Below are 8,331 nucleotides of genomic sequence, written 5' to 3' on the forward strand. Positions count from 1 at the left end.
GAGGTCTGAAACGGGGCACTGAATGTGACTCATAGTAAGGTTTACATGGTGACTGGCATGTTTGTCTTAAAGGTATGGATGGAGGACAACCTTCATCTCCATCTGTTATTGTCTTTAATTACAGCTAATGTGCACACATGCCTCAAATGGGGGGAAAAAAAGGATAAAATGCTCTCCCGCTGTATTTCTATCAATCATGCTACATTCATTTCATTACCCCACATCTCTCCCACAGGTTATTGTTAAGTAGCACTGAGAGAAGACATGTCCAGCAGGTAGTTGTCATGGCAACGGAGGAAGGAGCGTTGGTGCATTTGGCTGTCCATCAGACCGAGCCAGCAGCACAGGCAAGAGAGGCAGAGGAGAGAGAGAAAAGAAAGGTTCCTTTTTATTTAGTATTATAAAATAAATAAATGTGTGACACTATTTAAAGATAATTATTATTCTGTTCATCTAGCCTTTTTTTTCTTTTGTTTTTTTTAGTTCTTTTGTGTCAGTTTGTTGTGCTCATCCTGGAACAAAGAAATTGTAAACCTCCTTCTGATTCTTCCCTTCTGTTTTAACGGGTGGATTTCTTCTCCCTGCTGTCAGTATTGATGTTCTTGTTTACCATATCACAGACCACAATACCCAAAAGCTGGTTTCCACAGTCATCGTGATGCCTGTAGGCCTTTTTTTTTTTTTTTTTCCAATTAGACACGGCGGATCTTGAAATACAGAAGGGTTCAAACTCGTCATGAAAATTATTCCAGAAAGTCAAAGAAAATCAAAATTCACTGGACAAAGCTTCCAAGTCATACTCTAATATGTCTGTGCGAGCTAGCAATTTTTTACCCAAAGAATAGGAGACTTCCTTAAAACTTTACCCATGTAAAAGAAAAAAAACATAATTGAAGGTCCTCTGTAGCTGCGAACGCTGCCGGGAGAGAGGGTGATGACAAGAGATTACAGTGGAATATTAGAGGTGTTGGAGCCTTGATTTTACCGTAACAACCACAACGTCGACCAATCAGCGATGTGGTTGCAGGTGGCAGAGCTCGGCAAGAGCTGCACCGAAAACATCCGCCTTCAGGACCAAGTCTTACACTATTTTAATGGCCACCTTGATGCCAGTATTGAGGAAATCAGTATCAAACTCAGCTTAACAAGCGCTGTGTGTGTGTGTGTGTGTGTGTGTGTGTGTGTGTGTGTGTGTGTGTGTGTGTATTCAGGGCACTCCCCCTGAGATTTAATTACTGCTGCCCTTTTTTTCTTCGCCATCCTCCACAGCCTGACCTGCTGTGTGCATGTGCTGTTGCAAACACTGTTTCAGAAAAAAAGGAAAACCATCTTCCGAACACACGTGTCGTTTTTTTAGGGAGCACTGTGTGATCTTTCGTTTTGATTTTAAAGATTGTGAAAACCAGTTCTGGTTGTTGGGAAAGTTTCTCTCTTTTTGCCTTACACAGAGCCCTTTAGGTTTGTAAAACAAATTAGTCCCAGAGTTCTTTTCAATATGTACAATAACATGATGGTAAAACAGTCATTTTACCCTTCAGGCTAGCTGCTGGCCACAATGAGATTTACATACAAGTAAAGACAGTGCTCAGGTCCGCTACTTCCTGTTTTGGTATCAGGTTATACCTGCCAACAGTCCTGTTTTTACAACATTTCCCTCATACTTAAAGCTGCATAATAAGTTTGCTTTGTTTGTCCGAGTATTCTTAGCTGACTGTCTCTCAATTACTATCTACATGCAGTCCACATACTACACATATTATCAGCCAAAACAGATTCGAGGCGTGTCTGTGCAACAGCTCCCTGCAGAGGCAGGATTCCTGTGTTAGCTGTTGCTCCTTTAATGCTTTACCCGTCGACAAAGACGAGAGCACCACTTTAAAACACGCTTAAAGAATAACAACCAGGATGTGTGTGACAGGTAAATGCAGTCAATATTAGTGCAGTAGTACAAACACTGCAGATTGAAATAGAACATTAGGGTAAGAAGTTTCGTAGGGCAACAAGCCATGATCCGAGGTAGACGGTGGTAGATGTCATACAGTGCATGACATCAACAAATCTCTGGGTGTTCGAGACCAAAATGCTGGCAGGTATGAGTCAGATCAGTACGAACAGAAGTACGACATACCGCTTCCAGACACTTCTCACTTGGCTTGATATTAAAATTAATTAATAAGATATTACGACTTTAAATTACTCAGTTTTACACGGTCAGTTCACAGTTTTCATGTCAGCTTCGGCACCCTCAGACCTTTTTCCACAGCAGAGACTCTGGGTTATTATGAGGTAAACACAGATATAATTTGTAAGAAAACAAATTAAACCATTCAGACAAGGCTCGATTTTTGTGTGTAATAGAACTGAGCCATCATTAAAACTTTTCCCATGACAACTTAAAATATCTGCTTGGACGAAAAAGGCCTGTTAGGCTTCACTAATATCATCAAGTAAGTTTTGGTTAGTAAAAAACTAGCTAAAGCACTAACTAGCTGTACCTCACCACCTACATGTTTATTTTGTCTGCTAAGGACTTTGTTTGAAACTACGCAGCTAAAACACAAACTAATTCACTAACTGGTGGCTGACGAGGTTGATTCTTTTGAATCAGCCAATCATTTTGCTGCTCCTCAGAAACACACTGTACAGTAACTAGCCTTTGTTTTAGCAAGACCACATGCTACCTGGCCACACGGCCAGCGGGCTCAGCTGCTTTTAAGCTCACATAGCCGAATAGTACAAAACGTTATTCCTAAAATGTTTCTTAAATGTTTGCAAAAAAAAAAAAAGACCAAAAAGCCACTGTGTTCCTTTCTGTAACACACATGAGCTAACGTGTTAGCGGGCCTGGGTGAAGTTCAGTCGTTTATGCTTTAATGGCTCTTTTTTGGCTTCATTTTTATTTTACAGGAGCCACACTTGAGTTAGAATATATTTGGAGGTAACACTGATATTTTTTTCTTTCTTTAGTATTTGGAAAAGCTAAAATGGAACTCTTGACGGGATTTCACAGGAACTATTAAACAAGCTTTTTGTTTTCATCAACTCAACTTTCTCAGGTTGATACTGTTTCTACACAACAAAAATGGCAGCCAGTCACAATAGAATAAAACATTAATTGAGTAACTAACCTGTTAATTACTTTCACAATGTTAGCTCTGTAAAGTTGGCTCACGCTGCAGCATTATTCACTTCATTTTTAGTTTTGCGTTTCAAAAGAGAAGACTTTTGTCCCGTGTGTCGGAAGCATTAAGTTTAACTACCACCCCAGTCACATGTGTTTCATTATTTGGTTTTAATGATAAACATGTTTTCCTCTGTAAACATATGAAATGATTTCTTTTCTACAAAGTGGACGGATATTGTGTGACTGACGAAACGTTGTCTCTCTGTCTGCTTTGTCGTGACCTGGCGAGCGGCGTGCTGATCCACCCTGAAGTGTGTATTTCTATTCATAAGAGATTTTCCGTCTAGGTTATGTGGTCAAACCTTTTTAGCTGGTGTTTTGTTTTTGTTTTTCTAAACACCTTCTGCTAATGTAGGATTTATTCTAATAACTACACATACAGACACACCCACAGCATCTGCCTCTGCAGCTGTACAGGACTTCTGTTACACACTATTGAAAGAGAAACCTCTGTTACACACCTGTAGGGGGGGAAAAAAAATCTCGCTGCTGTCCTGTTGTTTTTGGACTTGGGCTGCATCTCAGCGGTGTTACCACGCAGCTTTCCCCCATTATCCCCATTATCCAGCCACTGACATGCTCAGTGACCGTTAGAAGGAAAGGAGCCCGAGGCCTCTGAGGCTTCCCGAGAGGCCGGAGAAACTGATTTAGGCGCCGCAGCTGTGCACAGTTGACTTCTATCATGATTTTGGTTTCAGATTTTCACTTTTGAGTTTTAGGAAAAAAATAAAAATGTTTGAAAAATGTGAAATGAGTTACCCTCTACTTAGCATGACTTGTAAAACCTTTAAAACAATATTAAAAAAAAAGGAAAAATGATAATTACAAAAAAAACTATGTACTGGAACTATGTTAAAAAAAAGAAATATGTTTTCTGTTTAATTTTGACAGAATTATTTTTATTAAAATACATCCATAAGCATATGATCGGTGTCCCGTTTTTATTTGGTGTCATTTCTTTTTTTTCTCAGGATATGAGTTCGTTTGTGAGTGAGAGGCAATGACAGCTGTAAACACTTGTACAAAACATTAATGTTAGTAGAGTATAATCTAAAAATTTAGACACATCTGCTTATTTCACTATTTTTATCTTATAAATAATAAACTCACCAAATTCTTCATTAGTTAAACCTATTCAACTGCACTTTATAGCACTTTAATCAACCAACCCAATGGCTTCTTTGTGTCTTCCTACAGCAAAGGTAGGAGAGGGGCCGGTTGTATTAAGAGATTTGATTGGGCAATCCAGTGTCAGCATGAAAATGAACCAATGGACTGCTGTCAGGGGCTCTTCAGACTGGCTCATTGGCCCAAAAGTGCATCGGCCTACGGGGAAAATCCCCGGTACGCCAGATTATCAGTCCAGGCCTGATCTCAGTGCATTTAGGCATGTAGGCATAGTCATGCCTTGTTAATGGCTGTAAACAATGTATGCTAAATAGCATCTATGGACTCACAACATGTGGACTGCTGAGCTACAGCAGCAGAAGAATTTGCATGGTCTCATCCAAACTGAAGCCAGAAGATTGGTAAAAATGTTGTGATGAGTCTCAGGTTTAACGGTGGTGGGGTCATAAACACAAAAGTATGTACCCATCTGTTTTCAGCCTGATGGTGTAATGCTATGGGGGATATTTTCTTGCCATATTTTGAGCTCCTTAATACTAACTGAGCATTTCTAAATGCCAGCCTACCTGCCACTGTGACTGCAGGGTCTTCATTTTGTTTTTCAGTCTGGCCTCTTTGACTTGTGATTACAGCAACTATCTCTTCTAAGCAGTGTCGGCTTCAGCTACTTCAGGCTCTGAAGCAATGACCATTGCACAGCTCAAAGAGTAAGAGTCTTCTTTATCTCCCGGTGTAGATAATTTGACTTCATCTATTTCATTGCACTGGTAAGGTCAGCTTATTATCTTCCTGATTATGTGAATATATGCTGTGATCTTTACATAGAGCTACATCGCCCTCTCCTGGTTCTGCTCACAGTTGGACACCATAAAGCCCGCACCATGCTTGACTTTCAGTCTCACTGTTTTACACTAAAACTCACTAAATGCATTTCTTTGGTTTTAGGTTTCCATATTTAATGAAGAGCACTGCAGAGGATGGATTCATTCAAATGGGGTGCAAGTCAGACTACAACACCTCTCAAGAAACTCTTCAAACTATGTTACCATAAATTTGTTTAGACTCATCTGGAATTTGTTTTTTTGATCAAGTCATTTATAGCCTTTCACATTCTTTGGCTCTCATTATAATAACTTGGATTCGTATAACGCCTTTCAGGAAACCAAAGGTGAAGGAGGTTGGACAGGTACTGAGGTGCCCGGGCATTGAGGGATTTATAAGTCAGATGATGATGTGAATGATGTGTGACTTGACCAGGAGCCAATGGAGATTTATGAGGGTGGGGGTGATATGTTGCCAGAGAGTGTGTTAGAAGCCTGGCAGCTGAGTTGTGGACATACTGGAGCCTGTCCAGGGCTTTGCTGGGGATCCCAAACAGGACCCCACTGCAGTAATCCAGCTGTGTGGTAACAAAGGCATGGATGAGGGGCTCTGCTACAGAGTCAGTGAGCAATGACTGTAATTAAGAGATTTCATTAAGTGGGGAAAAACACTGCTTTAGTGACAGATTTGAGCCTGGGATTAAAGTGTGGAGTCTAGATCGAAACCCAAGTTGCGAAATTCTGGGGATGGTGAGATGGTGCAACAGTCTTTCAGAGCAGGGCCCTGAGGGCCACAACCAAGAGCTCTGTTTTATTACTGTTGATCTTGAGTAGGTTAGATGACCTATATGTTTTAACTTAATGCAGAAAGTTGACAAGTGATTGGGGAGAAAACTGGGTGGAGGGTTTTGTACTGATATAAAGTTGTGTGTTGTCAGCATAAGAATCATCAATGGATCAGAAGGGCTCCAAGAACAGGGCCTTGAGGCACATTGTGGCTAACTCTCAATGCTGTGGTGTGTTCTGAAACCAGACTGAAATGGTTCATATGTCCACCTTATGGTTGGACATATGTTGATTGAGTTTTCCAAGATTTTGCTAAGGAACAAAGGTTGGAGATCAGTCAGTAATTTTTAAGGTCATCAGGGTCCAGACCTGGCTTCTTGAGGATGGGAGTGACTGAGGCACTTTTAATGTTGGAAGGCACCAATCCTGCTTCCAGGAAAGGGTTGATGTCAACTATAAGGGAGCATAGAGCAGGTAGACTCAGTGGTGTCTGCACTGGGTCCAAAGTACAGGTGGAGGGAATATCATAATACTGCCAAAACGTCTTCTCTGTGTACCATAATATATATAAATGTATGATTAAAGATTAAGTGGTTCCAAATAAGCAGTAAGTATTCAAGATATTCCACCATGTCACTGTATTTAAGGAGAATATCTCTGATTGCACGGAGAAATCTCTTTTTGCTTTGAAATAGCCCCTGTGTTTGGAGAAAAACTTCAGCCTGGACATTATTCAAAGTTATGGCTCAGTAATATCTACTGTACCTCATTTTCCTTTATGTGTAAAAATATGTGAGTTAGATGATGGATTTCATAAACAACTTCTGGTCATTCCCTATAAATTGTGGAAGCTCTAGGATAAGATGGTCCAGTGGTTCAAAGAAACTCTTAGAAGGCAATACTGAGTTCCTCTGCCTTCAGCTACCATATGGTCATAACCCTTCAGGGTTCATGATTGAAGGGATTTCACAGGAACTCATGATTTCTATTTTAAACTTGGAAAACATCATTTTAAGCTTCCTATAATACAAACCAGCATTTATGGCAAATATGTGGTGGTACAAGCAGTCTGCAGATATTTTTTATAATTGGGTCACATTGTTTTACAGTCTTTGAACAGCAGAGAGCAGAAGAAGGCTGGGGAATGCTTTATGCATAATCAGATCAGCACATATTTTACTCAGTTCATGCAGTAGCCCTTTTAAATGAAAACAAAGACAGTTGCAGGTAAGGTGTTTGATTTTATGTTCTCCTGTGGAAGATATTTTTCATAATCACAAGAGGCATACGTTTTAACCCAGACTACCTACAGTATGCGTCATAGCTGGCTTAAAGCACCAAAAACAAAGAAAGAAACAACAACATATAAAAAGGTAAGTGTAGTGCTCATTAGCTCAGGTGATTAAAATATGGTCAAAATAATCATTATATGGAGTGTTTTAAAAGATGTTTACTTCATAAAAATGTCACTTAGATTCCTGAGGGGTGAAACACACCTGATGTGTTGTTCCAGCGTGACTAAATGTTTTTTTGTAACACGAGCCAGTCTGTGTACTCTGAAGCTGGAGAGCCAGTGAAACAAACACGCTGTTGGGTCTCAAAATATTCAACTAAGCTTTAAAACCAACCAAACTTTTATTTAACTTTTTTCTGTCAGTATTTGACAGAATAGTAGTAGTTGATTTAGATGATTGTGCGTTGAGGCTTTTAAATCTACAAGAATTGAATACAAATAAAAAAGGCTGGTTAAGGAGTGGGTGTATTTGGTTCCCTCTTGTAAAGAGTAGTGTCCTTGCAGCAGAACAGAATAGAAATATGTAAAGAAGAGTAAATTTTGCTTTGGTACACTTCACCTTTCTAACCCCACTGATCTGTTTGGCTGGAGGTTTTATGTGCAAAAAAAATTGTTTGAAATCTGTATAAAGTGATGCATGAAACAACACATAATGAATAGTAGAAACAAAGTGAAATGAGTACTGAGTGCCGTGAATGGGATTTTGCCAGCCTTGAAGCTGCCTAAGGGGAAATAAAAAGGTCTAAAAAGTGGATGCTGAGGGGTTAAAAAAGAAGCAGTAAACAATAAATGCCTCATCAGAGCACTCCCACGTGTGCGGCTCTCAGAAGCCCCTAGAAGTACGACTCCTGCTTGAGTGACACAGAAATGCATGTTGGTCATCGGGAGGTCAGAGGTTCAAACACATGCTTGAAAATTTCACTCACGGCGCTGTTAAATACCCTTTCTTGTGCAGACCGAGAGCTGAGCCTATAATTACGAGCGAGGTGAGAGTGGTTCGGCTGTTTCTGGCTGCGCTGCCGCCCGTGAATTTCCAACATCATATATTAGACCCTGGAGGCCTGCAGGCATCCTCGCAACACCGCAAGACCTCTGGCCTTCAGAATTGAAGACACGTT

At 40.2% G+C, this 8,331-nt stretch overlaps 1 protein-coding gene across 1 annotated transcript in view; it reads left to right on the top strand.

Annotated features, from left to right (window-relative positions):
* The window catches only part of ranbp10 (RAN binding protein 10), a 39,126-nt gene extending 35,018 nt beyond the window's left edge, over positions 1 to 4,108 (top strand). The window contains exon 15 of the mRNA XM_084936241.1: positions 236 to 4,108. The gene's annotated coding sequence lies outside the window, so the exon portion shown is untranslated. The remainder of the gene's footprint in view (positions 1 to 235) is intronic.
* The last annotated feature ends 4,223 nt before the right edge of the window (positions 4,109 to 8,331 follow it).

The sequence above is a fragment of the Perissodus microlepis genome, chromosome 7, assembly GCF_051167445.1.
Source record: "Perissodus microlepis isolate ML-2025 ecotype Zambia chromosome 7, ASM5116744v1, whole genome shotgun sequence".
NCBI lineage: Eukaryota > Metazoa > Chordata > Actinopteri > Cichliformes > Cichlidae > Perissodus > Perissodus microlepis.